We start from the raw sequence: 14,579 nt of genomic DNA, 5'->3' as shown, positions 1-14,579 counted from the left end.
AGAGAAGTCATAGTCGCAACTCAAAAAGGGCGACAGTACAAGGTACAGTGACTATGGAGAGCTCAGTGAATAGACCCAGTAATACTAAAAGGAATAAAACGGGAAGTAAAAACATAAATGAAAAGCGAAGCAACAGGTTATTACATAAAGATGTGGGTTCAACGATAAGGAAAATTAGGAGAAAAGTTAAAATGAAAAATAACTTAGGAGAGGTTACTGATCGAGGTGTTAAGGTTCAAAACGGAGGTATAAAAGCCAACAAAAGGGTACTTGACCTAAATGCTCGTAGTATTCGAAATAAGGTAAATGAGCTGATGGCACAAATCATCGTGAATGACTATGATTTAGTGGCCATTGCTGAAACATGGTTAAAGGATGGTCACGTCTGGGAGTTAAATAACCAAGTGTATCAAACTATTCGGAAGGACAGAGTGGATGGTAAGGGAGGTGGTGTGGCTCTGATATTTAAGGATGACATCCGGGCAGTAGTGTGGGATGACATCGGTGCTATGGAGGATTAAGGTTGAATCCATTTGGGTGGAAATCAGGAATAGTAAGGCAAAAAAGTCACTGGTAGGAGTAGTCTATAGGCCACCAAATGGTAACATTACGGTGGGGCAGGCAATAAACAAAGAAATAACTGATGCATGTAGAAATGGTACAGCAGTTAACATGGGGGATTTAAATCTACATGTCGATTGGTTTAACCAGGTCGATCAAGGCAGCCTTGAGAGGGGTTTAAAGAATGTATCCACGTTAGTTTCCTGGAACAGTATGTAATGGAACCTACGAGGGAACAAGCGATCCTAGATCTGTTCCTGTGTAATGAGACAGGATTTATTAATGATCTCATAGTTAGGGATCCTCTCGGAAGGAGCGATCACAATATGATGGAATTTAAACGACAGATGGAGGGTGAGAAGGTAAAATCAAACACTAGTGTTTTCTGCTGAAACAAAGGAGATTACAATGGGATGAGAGAAGAGCTGGCTAAAGTAGACTGGGAGTAAAGACTTGATGTTGAAACAGTTGAGGAACAACAGAGAACCTTCCAAGCGATTTTTCACAGTGCTCAGCAAAAGTTTAAAACAACTAAAAGGAAGGACGATAGAAAGAGGGAAAATCAACCGCGGATATCTAAGGAAATAAGGGAGAGTATCAAATTGAAGGAAAAAGCACACAAAGTGACAAAGATTAGTGGGAGACTAGAGGATTCGGAAATCTTTCAACAGAAAGCTACTAAAAAAGCTATAAAGAAGGGTAAGATAGATTATAAGAATAAACTTGCTCAGAATATAAAAACAGATAGTAAATGTTTCTACAAATATATAAAACAAAAAAGAGTGGCTAATGTCAATATTGGACCTTCAGAGGATGAGAAGGGAGATTTAATAATGGGAGATGAGGAAATGGCTAAGGAACTGAACAGGTTTTTTGGGTCGGTCTTCATAGTGGAAGACACAAATAACATGCAGTGACTTATGGAAATGAGGCTATGAGAGGTGAGGATCTTGAGACGATTGTTATCACGAAGGAGGTACTGATGGACAAGCTAATGGGGCTAAAGGCAGACAAGTCTCCTGGCCCTGATGGAATGCATCCCAGGGTACTAAAAGAGATGGCTAGGGAAATTGCAAATGCACTCATGATAATTTGCCAAAATTTACTAGACTCTGGGGTGGTCTCGGCAGATTGGCAATTAGCAAATGTGACACTACTGTTTAAAAAAGGAGGTAGGCAGAAAGCGGGTAATTATACTCCAGTTAGCTTAACTTCGGTAGTAGGGAAGATGCTGGAATCTATCACCAAGGAAGAAATAGCGAGGCATCTGGATAGAAATTGTCCCATTGGACAGACACAGCATGGGTTCATAAAGGGCAAGTCGTGCCTAACTAATTTAGTGACATTTTTTGAGGACATTACCAGTGCGGTAGATAACGGGGAGCCAATGGATGTGGTATATCTGGATTTCCAGAAAGCTTTTGACAAGGTGCCACACAAAAGGTTGCTGCATAAGATAATGATGCATGGCGCTAAGGATAAAGTAGTAGCATGGATAGAGGATTGGTTAATTAATAGAAAGCAAAGAGTGGGGATTAATGGGTGTTTCTCTGGATGGCAATGTCCAAGTTTGCCGACGACACTAAGATCAGTGATAAAGCAAAAAGTGCAGAGGATACTGGAAATCTGTAGAGGTATTTGGATTGTTTAAGTGAATGGGCTAGAGCATGACAGATGGAATACAATGTTGACAAATGTGAGGCTATCCATTTTGGTAGGAATAACAGCAAAAGGGATTATTATTTAAATGATAAAATATTAAAACATGCTGCTGTGCAGAGGGACCTGCGTGTCCTAGTGCATGAGTCGCAAAAAGTTGGTTTACAGGTGCAACAGGTGATTAAGAAGGCAAATGGAGTTTTGTCCTTGATTGCTAGAGGGATGGAGTTTAAGACTAGGGTGGTTATGCTGCAACTGTATAAGGTAGTAGTGAGGCTACACCTGGAGTATGTGTTCAGTTTTGGTCTCCTTATCTGAGAAAGGACGTACTGGCACTGGAGGGTGTGCAGAGGAGATTCACTAGGTTAATCCCAGAGTTAAGGGGGTTGGATTACGAGGAGAGGTTGAGTAGACTGGGAACGTACTCGTTGGAATTTAGAAGGATACGGGGGGATCTTATGGGAACATATAAAATTATGAAGGGAATAGATGTGATAGATGTGGGGAGGTTGTTTCCACTGGTGGGTGAAAGTAGAACTAGGGGGTATAGCCTCAAAATTAGGGGCAGTAGATTTAGGACTGACAGGGGCTGGTTTAGCACACTGGGCTAAATCACTGGCTTTTAAACAGACCAAGGCAGGCCAGCAGCACGGTTCGATTCCCGTACCAGCATCCCCGAACAGGCGCCGGAATGTGGCGACTAGGGGCTTTTCACAGTAACTTCATTTGAAGCCTACTTGTGACAATAAGCGATTTTCATTTCATTTCATTTCATTCTTAGGAGGAACTTCTTCACCCATGAGCCTGAAGGTCTCATCAAGGAGCAGCAGATGGGAATTTCCGAAAATTATGGTGGTGAGATTTGAGCCAGGGCTCCGCATAGACTGGAAAATTTGAGAAGAGACATGGTATTGAGTTGAAGGTGCCATCCAGCAGCCATTAATACCCCACTTGTAACCTTGTCAGCATGGCAATCTGGCTGCTGTTGGAAGACCCCAGTGTTGGTCATAAGGTGCCAAAACCTCTGGGAGACTGTGAAACTCCTCATAGAATCCCAACAGAAGGAAGCCATTCAGCCCAACAATTCTGCACCGACCCACTGAAAGAGTGCTCTACCCTGGCCCACTCCCCCACCCTATCCCCATAACCCCACCTAACCTCCATATCTTTGGACACTAAGGGTAAATTTGAGCATAACCAGTCCATCTAACCTGCACATCTCTGGGCTGTGGAAGGAAACCGGAGCACCCAGAGGAAGCCCACGCAGGGAACATACAAATTCACACAGGTAGTCACCTAAGGTCGAAATTGGACCTGGGTAGGAAGGGTGACCAACAGACAGTCTAAGAGGTGCAAGTAGGTAATGCAGAAGTCCCGAGTGTATCGTCAACTACTATACAACTCCGAATACTGGGAATAGTGCGGTTCCTCTGGAGAGTGCAGCCAGAGCCATGTCCATGGCACCAAAGTGGCTCAGCTATAAGGGGCAGGCCAGGGGTGGGGATAGGGCAGGAAATTTGGAGAAGTGACACTGACAATGAATTTTATAGTTAGGGGAAAAGACAAGGGGGGCGATTCTCCAATATGGAGCCCAAGTGTTTGCACCGTCGCGAACGCCGTCGCGTTTCACGATGGCGCGAACTGGGCCCGGGTACGACCGATTCTGGCCCCCACAGGGGGCCAGCATGGTGCTGGAGCGGTTTACGCTGCTCCAGCCTCCTTTCCCAGTGCCAAATGGGCGCCACGCCAACCCGCGCATGCGCAGTTGGGCCGCACCAATCTGCGCATGCGCGGGGAACTTCTTCAGCGTGCTGGCTCCGACTCAACATGGCGTCGGTGTTCAGGGGCCGGCCGCGCCAAAAAGTAGGCACGGTGGGGGGAGAGGCCGGCCCGCCGATTGGTGGTCCCCGATAGCAGGCCAGCCCCCCCCCCGATGAAGGAGCCCCCCCCTCCCCCCCCAGGCTGCCCCCCCCCCCCGACCGCTCGCGCAGAGTTCCCGCTGGCAGCGACCAGGGGTGAATGCGCCGGCGGGAACTCTGTCAGATCCGCGCGGCCGCTCGGTCCATCCGGGTCGGAGAATCGGCGGTCCCATCGGCACCGCGTCAAATGCGCTGGCGCAAATTGCGCCGATTCTCCGCACCTTGGAGAATCGCACGCCAGCGTCGGGACATCGTGGCACGGTTGCGGCGATTCTCCGGCCCGGCGCGGGGCTCGGAGAATCGCCCCCATCGTGTTGTGGTGGCCAAAGGCATGATCCCAAGTGAACTAGGATGTCATCGTGGGGAGGCAGTGGCATAGTGGAATTGTCGCAGGGCTAGTTATCCAGAGACTCAAAGCTATGTTCTGGGGCCCTGGGTTTGAATCCTGCCAAGCAGATGGTGAAATTTAAATTCAATAAAAAAATAATCTGGAATTAAATGTCTAAAGATGACCATGAAGCCATTGCCAATTGCCGTTGAAACCCCATCTGGTTCACTAATGTCCTTTAGGGAAGGAAGCCTGTCATTCCTACCTGGTCTGGCCTACATGTGACTCCCGATCCACAGCAATATGGTTGACTCTTAAATGCTCTCAGGGATGGGCAATAAATGCTGGCCCAGTCAGTGAAGTCCACATCCCTGGGAACAAATATAAAAAAAAGTTGCAGAACATTCTGAGGTGAAAAGATGAACAGTCATATGCTGTGGTCCATAGAGGCATCAATAACACAGGTAGAATGAGGGACGAGGTCTTGCAGCCAGATTTTAGGGAGCTTGGAAGAGATTAGAAAGTAAGATCCCAATGGTAATAATACCTACACAACAATGAGGGTAGAAATAGGATAGGGCAGATGGAAGTGTAGCTGGAGAGATGGCGCACAAGGGAGGTCTTTAGGTTCCTGCGACACTGAGACTGGGAGAGGTGGGACCCCTATAGGCCAGATGGGTTGCACCTAAGCAGAGCTGGGCCTATGTCCTTGTGATGCAGTTTGCCGGTGCTGTTGGGGAGGGTTTAAATTAACTTGGCAGGGGCTTGGGAAGCAGAATGTAGCATTAGAAGAGGGAAAGAAGGTTTATTTAGGATTGGGAGAGGCGCTAGAATAAGAAGTAGCAAGATTTAAGTGAGGTCTGAATAAGAGGGAAATCAATACGGCATAACTTTGATTTGCAGTGAATGCATGTAAGTGCACAAAGTGTGGTAAATAAGTTTGGTGAGTTGCAGGTGAAAAACAGCCACATGGGAATATGGGGCGGGATTCTCCGATATCGGCACGATGTCCGCCAAAAACGGCGCGAATCAGTCCGGCATCACACCGCCCCAAAGGTGCGGAAGTCTCCGCACCTTGAGCGGCCGAGCCTTCACCTTGAGGGGCTAGGCCCGAGCCGGACTGATTTCCGCCCCGCCAGCTGGCGGGAAAGGCCTTTGGTGCCCCACCAGCTGGCACGAAACTGACTTTGCCGGGCGGCGCATGCGCAGGAGCGTCAGCGGCCGCTCACGGCATCCCTGCGCATGCGCAGTGGAGGGGGTCTCTTCCGCCTCTGCCATGGTGGAGACCATGGCGAAGGCGGAAGGAAAAGAGTGCCCCCACGGCACAGGCCCGCCCGCGGATTGGTGGGCCCCGATCTCGGGCCAGGCCACCGTGGGGGCACCCCCCGGGGCCAGATCGCCCTGCGCCCCCCACAGGACCCCGGAGCCCGCCCGCGCCGCCGTGTCCCGGCGTCCCAAAGGTGGTTCAATCCACGCCGGCTGGCGTGGGTTGACAGCGGCAGGACTTCGGCCCATCGCGGGCCGGAGAATCGCCGGGGGGGGGGGCCCGCCAACCGGCGTGGCGCGATTCCCGCCCCTGCCGAATATCCGGTGCCGGAGAATTCGGCAACCGGCGGGGGCGGGATTCACGCCAGCCCCCGTCGATTCTCCGACCCGGCGGGGGGTCGGAGAATCCCGCCCACGGTGTGAAACAGAGGAGACTTGGCTCAAAAAAGGGCAAGACTGGGTATTAAATATTCCTGAATATAAGGTGTAAGGAAAGGTGGGGAAGGTAAAAAAAGGTGGAGGGGTGGCAGCATTGTTTAAGGAAAATGTTATAGTGCTGGAGAGAGAGGGAATCTTGGACGGGCCAAGGCCAGAGTCTATTTGGTTCGAATTAGAACAATAGAGATACCATTACACTACCGGATGCATTCTATAGACAACAAATTGGTGGGAAAGATAAGGAGGAATGAATTTTCAGGGAATTAGAGAAAGTTGCAAATGTGATGCAGTAATGAAAATGGGGACTTTAATGATCCTAATATACGTAGCCATGGTATGAAAGAGAAAGAAGGGGAAGAGCTTTTAAAGTGTGATCAGTAGGTTTCCTGCCCTGCAAGGAAGATATAATAATAATCTTTATTACTGTCACAAATAGGCTTACATTAACACTGCAATCAAGTTATTGTGAAAATGCTGGTTGTTGTTCTGGGGAATGGGGTGGGCCAAGTGGATCAAAAGTCAGCAGGGAAACATTTTGAGAATAGGGATCATTGAGTCATTAGGTTTAGATTAGCCGCGGAGTAAAAATAATAGATTGAAGGAAGTCAATTTCAGTGGGTTCAGAAGACATCTTTCTGGGTAAATTGGAGTTAGAGATTGGCAATGGGCTGCTATTAAAGAGATCATTTGGATACAGTTGGGTTACATTCCCATGAAGAGGAAAGTAGGGCAACCAAAATCAGAACACCCTGGATAAGAGAGTTAGAAAGAAGAAGTCGAAAAAGGGTAAGTACGCTCCAATGCAAGGTGATAATACAAGAGAGAACAAGATTGAATATTGAAAGTTCAGTGGAGCAGTGACAAAAGAAATGAAGGGTAAAGAGAGAGCATGAGAAGAGACTGGCAACTAACATAAAAGGGAATCCAAAAGGCTTTGATAAGATTTAAGTTACAACAGTACAGTAGGAAGAGGGCCTGTGGATTAGTGACAAAATTAGGGATATATGAATGGCGGCAGAAAGTATGGCTATGGTACTAAATTAGCACATTACATCCGTCTTTAGTAAGGGAGTTGATGCTGCCAATGTCATTGTGAAGGAAGAAGTAGTTGAAGTCGGCTGGAACTGATAAAGAGGAGGCACTGAATGGAAGAAAGTCACCATAGTCCCCGAGGCTGTTCTCCCCTTTTGAGGGTCACCTCACCTCAGACAAGGGGCAAGGTTGAGAAGGCAGGGCTTTCATGAATAACTTCAGCCAGTAGAGGAATTGAACCCACGCTTTGGTGTTGGTTTTGCTCTGCATCACAAACCGGACATCCAGCCAGTTGAGGTAACAGACCTCAGAGGAAGTACGAGAAATGATGGGTTTATTTAAAGTTGAAAAATCACCAGGACTGCTTGGGATTTATCCGGGGATACTTACGGGGTAAATGTTGATATTGTGGAGGAGCTGGCTATAATCATCCAATTCCCCTTCGATATGGAGATAGTGCCACAGGATTGGAGAATTAATGTTGCACTCTTGTTCAAGAAAAGGTTTAAGGGTAAATCCAGCTCCTGCAGGCCAGTCATCTTAACCCCAGTGACTGGAACGCCTTTCAAATCAATAATGTGGGACAAGTATGGATTAATGAAGGAAAGCCAGCATGGATTTACTCAAGGCAAATCATGTTTAATTAAGTTGGGTTTTTTGTGGAGGTCGGAGAGAATTTGGATGAGGGAAATGTGATTGATGTGGTGTACATGGACTTCAAAAAAGGACACTTTACAAAATGTCACGCAATAGTTGAAGTCCATGTAATGAAAGGAATAAAGCCAGCATTGTTCGGGAAATTGACTAAAGGGCAGGAAACAGAGTAATAGTGAACAGCTTTCTTTCAGACTGGCAAAAGGTGTACAGAGTTGTAATCAGGGGTTGGCACTATGACAACTTGATCGAGATATTAATGACTTGGACTTGGGTGTGCAGGGCGCAATTTCAACATTTTCAAATGACACAAAACTTGGGAGTATTGCAATCTGTGAGGAGGATAGTGAAAGTCTTTTAAAGGGTAGATACAGGCTGATGGAATGGGTGACATATGACAGATGAAACTTAATGCAGGTTAGGTAGATTGGCCACGCTAAAATTTCCCCTCAGTGCCCAAAGCTGTGCATGTTAGGTAGGGTTATGGGGATAGGGCCGGGAAGTGGGCCTAGGTAAGGTGTTATTGGTGCAACCTCGATGTGCCGAATGGCCTCCTTCTGCACTGTATGGGTTCTATAGAAGTGTGAAGTGGCACATTGCGAACAAGGAGTGGCAATGTAAAATAAACGGCACAATTCTAAAGCGGGTGCAGGAGCAGAGGTACCTGGGGTTTATGTGCACAAATTGGTACAGGGATAGGATGGGTGAGTGGCCTAAGTAGGGTGCTTTTTCAGAGGGTCGGTGCAGACTTGATGGGCTGAATGACCTCCTTCTGCACTGTAGATTCTGTGATTATAAGGTATGGTGAACCCAAACAACAATTCTGCTTCAACTGGAGGTTATTCATGAAGGCCCGCCTTCTGAACTTTGCCCCTCGCTTGAGGTGTGGTGATCCTCAGGTTAAATCACCATCAGTCAACTCTCCCCCTCAAAGGGGAAAGCAGCCTATGGTCATCTGGGACTATGGCGACTTTACCTTCCCTGTACTCTGTGTACCAGACTTTATCAAGGATGTGAAAGCTCTATCTTTAAGAGAATGATTCCAGGGATGAGGAACTTTGGTTACATGGATAGATTGGAGATGATGGAAGTGTTTTCTTCAGAGAAGAACAGGTTGAGACAGGATTTGAAAGTGGTGTTCAGAATCATTAAGGGGCCTAGATAGCAGAAGGTTTGAGACTAGAAAACATAGTGATTGGTGGAAAACCCAAAGACAACTGGAGAATTGTTTTGTTATGCCCCTTATGGTTAGGGCCTGGAATGTTAAGGGCAGCACGGTAGCACAGTGGTTAGCACAGTTGCTTCACAGTTCCAGGGTCCCAGGTTCGATTTCCGGCGTGGGTCACTGTTTGTGCGGAGTCTGCATGTTCTCCCCGTGTCTGGTTTCCTTTGGGTGCTCCAATTTCCTCCCATCAAAAGATGGCCATGCTAAATTGCCCTTAGTGTCCAAAAAGTTGGGATGGGGTTGCTGGGTTACCGGGATAGGGTGGAGGTGTGGGCTTGGGTAGGGTGCTCTTTCTAAGGGCCAGTGCAGACTCGATGGGCCGAATGGCCTCCTTCTGCACTGTAAGTTCTACGAAAGTGTGGTGGAGGCAGATTCAATCATGGCTTGTTGTTTCCTGTTATTCAGTTCCCCTGGTTTGTCCCAACATAACCCCACCCCTCTCCCACATTGCCACTGCCCCTTGTTCAGTTTTGCTCCCACTAAGTACTGACCTTTGTTCTCCAATTAAGACATTCTACTATCCTACCTTTGCCACTATTAGCACTCGTCAGTTGCTAATGGCTTCATTAACAGACCTTTGTCTCATGTCAACCTCTCCTTAGTTCCAACCTATTATTGGCCTTCCATTCTGCCCCAACCCCTATTCAACTATATAATTCATCACATTTCTATCCCTCTTCAGTTCTGTACAAGGGACATATGGACTCGAAATGTGAACTCTGTTTCTCTCTCCACTGCTGCCAGACTTGCTGAGTTTTTCCAACATTTTCTGCTTTTATTTCAGTGGGGAAGGACCATGCTGAATAGAAATTGCAGAGCTACACAGGGAAAAGGCTGGAAAAGGTGAGGGAGTGGGGATAGTGTTCCTGCAGAGAGCTGGCACAAGTTCAGTGTCTTCCTTCTGTGGCTGTAACCTTTCTACAATTATATCAATCAAAATTGTACTCATTGCAGCCTGCTTCAAGCTAATGAGGATCGCTTCCACCGATTCTACAAACTGTATCAGTGCGAAATGCTGAGAGTGTACTTGTAGGTGCAATGCCAGTATCATGGTGGCTCCAGTGATTTTTCAACTTTCATAATTTCTGTCTTGCATATTACTAATGTTCCCATTCAGAGGCTGGGGACTGCATTACTGACTTCAACACACTTTGGTAAGGTTTACAAAGACCAAGGGTATTTGAGTTGGATGCGGACAGGGAATGTGGTCAGCCTCAGCTGTCTCTCTCGGTGCCACAAAGGTATTTGACTTGGTTTACTGCCCGTTTGTAATGTATACCTTGTGGCAGATGGGGTTTGCACAGCATTTCCTTAAATGGGCTTGCACTCGATATTAATTAGCAGGAGTAGGGTTGCCAACTCTGGCTGGACATAGTCTGAGAGCTTTCATCGCATGACTTCCTGTCTCAAACTGCCCCGCCCCCACAGCCCTATCATTGAGCACCCAATGTGTCCGTCATCGTGGTGACCCGCCCTCTGCAGCACACCCTCCCATCCTGGTTGGAAAAGTGAACATGTTCCTTGTTACGGGATTAGGTGATTCCTAACTGTCAGTCAAACCGCCTTTTGCCTTCCCCATTTTCACAATTGGAAACAAAAGTTTTTAAAGCAAATAAAGAAAGCAATTACATTAAAACATTTTTAAAAGCATTTTCTCTCGGGTTACCTTCAGTAGGTTATCCCTTATTTCCTAGAAGCTCTGGAGAACACTGGGCAGGAGGGCAGTGCTCTTGGCTGATATTTCATTGAGGGCTGGAATCCTAACCATTATCTTCACTTGAGCACGACTCTCTCAACAATGTTGTGCTATGGAGTCTTGGGCCTTGATTAACTCTCCAATGATGGCTCTAAGTATCCACATGAAGGGGTAGAATATTTGAAAGCAGATTTTCGTTGTGAAATAGGAGCCTGATTTGGAATAAACTACTGCTATGCAAGTTTCCCAGAAACCTTGATAGTGAAAGGGCTGAAGGAAGTGCCAACTTCACCCTTATTGGACCAAAGATGTGCAGGTTAGCTGGTTTGGTTAGGATCAATGTGTGGGTTTAAGGGAATAGGGTGGGGGAGTGGGCCTAGGTAGAGTCCTCTTTTGGGGGTTGGGTGCAGACTCGATGGGCTGAATGGCCTCCTTCTGCACTGTAGGATTTCTGTGGATTCTATGAAGAAATGCTCCCCTCAGGGAAACCTTTAGCTTCCTCAAACCCCACCTCTAGCCTTGTGTTCCTCCCAAGCTCAGGCTACATCTCCCCAAACCTCACCTCACATTGATTGCAGACCTCCTACCCCTCCTCAAGGCTGAATTGGCAATATCGTCAAGTGACATCCAGCTAAAAAAACTCCGCCGCAAACTATAACTTCTCTTCCCCTCCCAATCCCCAACCAGCCAGGCTCTCCATTTGTCCTTTGGATGCTATGGTAAGTCATGGTCCCATCTGCCCTCTCAGGTACACATCAAAGACCATAAACCGCCATTTTGATAAAGCACAAGGTAGTTGTCCATAGTTCCCTGGTAAATGTTAGTCCCTCAGCCAAAATCAGTAACACTGATTACCTCATCATTGTGGGGAGGCGGTGGCATTGTGGTATTGTCACGAGACTAGTATGGCAATATCCTGGAGATGTGGGTTTGAATCCCCATTTGCATTCAATATAATTTGGAGCTAAAAGAATAATAATGGCCATAAAATCACTGTTGATTGTCATAAAAACCCAAGATGCACTTGTTAGGTGAATTGGACATTCTGAATTTTCCCTCTGTGCACCCGAACAGGCACCGGAGTGTGGCGACTAGGTTTTTTTTCACAGTAACTTCATTACAGTGTTGATGTAAGCCTGCTTGTGAAAATAATAAAGATTATGTCCTTTAATGGAAGGAAATCTACTGTCCTTCCCTGGTCTGGCCTACAAGTGACTCCAGATTCTCCAGCAATGTCCTCTGAAATGGCAAGCAACTCAGTTGAAGGACAATTAGGGATCGACAATAATAAATAAATAATCTTTATTATCACAAGTAGGCTGACATTAACACTGCAATGAAGTTACTGGGAAAAGCGCCTAGTCACCACATTCTTGCGCCTGTTGGGTACACAGAGGGAGAATTCAGAATGTCCAAATTACCGGGACTTGTGGGAGGAAACCGGATCTCCCTGAGGAAACCCATGCAGACACAGGGAGAACGTGCAGACTCTGCACAGACAGTGACCCAAGCTGGGAATCGAACCTCAGACCCTGGTGCTGTGAAGCCACAGTGCGAACCATTGTGCTACCGTTGTGGCCATTTCAGAGACATGGATAGAGCAGGGACAGAAATGGTTGTTGCAGGTTCCGGGGTTTAGATGTTTCAGTAAGCTCAGGGGAGGTGGTAAAAGAGGGGGAGGTGTGGCATTGTTAGTCAAGGACAGTATTACGGTGGCAGAAAGGACGTTTGATGAGGACTTGTCTACTGAGGTAGTATGTGCTGAGGTTAGAAACAGGAAAGGAGAGGTCACCCTGTTGGGAGTTTTCTATAGGCTTCCGAAAAGTTCCAGAGATGTAGAGGAAAGGATTGCAAAGATGATTCTGGATAGGAGCGAAAGTAACAGGGTAGTTGTTATGGGGGACTTTAACTTTCCAAATATTGACTGGAAACGCTATAGTTCGAGTACTTTAGATGGGTCAGTTTTTGTCCAATGTGTGAAGGAGGGTTTCCTTACACAGTATGTAGATAGGCCAACGGGAGGCGAGGCCATATTGGATTTGGTACTGGATAATGAACCAGGCCAGGTGTTAGATTTGGAGGTAGGTGAGCACTTTGGTGATAGTGACCACAATTCGGTCACGTTTACTTTAGCGATGGAAAGGGATAGGTTTATACAGCATGGCAAGAGTTATAGCTGGGGGAAAGGCAATTATGATGCGATTAGGCAAGACTTAGGATGCATAGGATGGGGACAGAAACTGCAGGAGATGGGCACAATTGAAATGTGGAGCTTGTTCAAGGAACAGCTACTGCGTGTCCTTGATAAGTATGTACCTGTCACGCAGGGAGGAAGTGGTCGAGCGAGGGAACCGTGGTTTACTAAAGTAGTTGAATCACTTGTCAAGAGGAAAAAGGAGGCTAATGTAAAGATGAGACGTGAAGGTTCAGTTAACGCGCGTGAGAGTTACAAGTTAGCCAGGAAGGACCTAAAGAGAGAGCTAAGAAGTGCCAGGAGGGGACATGAGAAGTCCTTGGCAGGTAGGATCAAGGAAAACCCTAAAGCTTTCTATAGGTATGTCAGGAATAAAAGAATGACTCGGGTAAGAGTAGGGCCAGTCAAGGAGAATAATGGGAAGTTGTGCGTGGAGTCCGAGGAGATAGGAGAGGCGCTAAATGAATATCTTTCGTCAGTATTCACACAGGAAAAAGACAATGTTGTCGAGGAGAATACTGAGATACAGGCTAGTAGACTAGACGGGATTGAGGTTGATAAGGAGGAGGTGTCAGCAATTCTGGAATATGTGAAAATAGATAGGTCCCCTGGGCCGGATGGGATTTAACCTAGGATTCTCTGGGAAGCTAGGGAGGAGATTGCTGAGCCTTTGGCTTTGATCTTTATGTCGTCATTGTCAACAGGAATAGTGCCAGAAGATTGGATGATAGCAAATGTTGTCCCCTTGTTCAAGAAGGGGAGTAGAGACAACCCGGGTAACTATAGACCAGTGAGCTGAGGCACGATCAATTTGACTGGAGACAAAGTTGAATCCAAACTGAGGCTTTATTAGTATCAGATGTGTGGCCTCCCACAGCAGCTGGCGAAATGGCTGCGAGCTGGAGGACATGCATATTTATCATCCGCCTCCTGGGCGGAGCCAGCATGCAGGGGCCACAGGTGAACCTGTCGTGCAGGTTCTACCGTACAACCTCTAACATCAGAACACAGTGGTTTACCACATTCAGCCCCTGTTAAAATTGAGTCCGGCGGGGGTGGTGGATAACTATACACAATTAGCAATTTTTAATATTTACACAGCAGTAAAAACATGTCTCTGGTCATCATGTGGGCCGGTCCGAGGTTCAGTCGGTCCTGCGTCTTGATGGTACTTTGAGATCGACAAAGTGGTGACGGCGATGTTGGCGCTGTCGTGGTCGAAGTTGACTCCGGGAGCGTGCCAAAATCCTCTTCATCAACAGGGTGGACAGGGGGAGGACGGATGCTCCTAGGGGGGGTGTTGGGGCGGCAGGGGAGGGGAGTGTGGCGCCGGGGACGACGGGGGTGGTGTGGGGGTGAAACCTGCTGGTGCCAGGTCCCTGAGGGAGACGGTATCCTGGCGGCCGTCGGGGAACGCCACGTAGGCATACTGTGGGTTTGCGTGGAGCAGGTGCACCCTTTCCACCAACGGATCCGCCTTGTGGAACCGCACATGTTTACGGAGAAGCACAGTTCCCGGAGCTGTGAGCCAAGTTGGGAGCGATACCCCGGATGTGGACTTCCTGTAGAAGGCAAAAAGACGTTCATGCGGTGTACTGTTAGTGGCA

At 47.4% G+C, this 14,579-nt stretch overlaps 1 protein-coding gene across 1 annotated transcript in view; it reads left to right on the top strand.

The window, feature by feature from the left end:
* The first annotated feature begins 3,056 nt into the window (after window positions 1-3,056).
* The window catches only part of susd2 (sushi domain containing 2), a 353,392-nt gene continuing 341,869 nt past the window's right edge, over window positions 3,057-14,579 (top strand). The window contains exon 1 of the mRNA XM_072497158.1: window positions 3,057-3,075. The gene's annotated coding sequence lies outside the window, so the exon portion shown is untranslated. The remainder of the gene's footprint in view (window positions 3,076-14,579) is intronic.

This window comes from Scyliorhinus torazame, chromosome 1 (genome assembly GCF_047496885.1).
Source record: "Scyliorhinus torazame isolate Kashiwa2021f chromosome 1, sScyTor2.1, whole genome shotgun sequence".
Classification (NCBI taxonomy): Eukaryota; Metazoa; Chordata; class Chondrichthyes; order Carcharhiniformes; family Scyliorhinidae; genus Scyliorhinus; species Scyliorhinus torazame.
The sequence above is the reverse complement of the archived record's forward strand: the minus strand, read 5'-3'. Positions and strand labels throughout refer to the sequence as shown.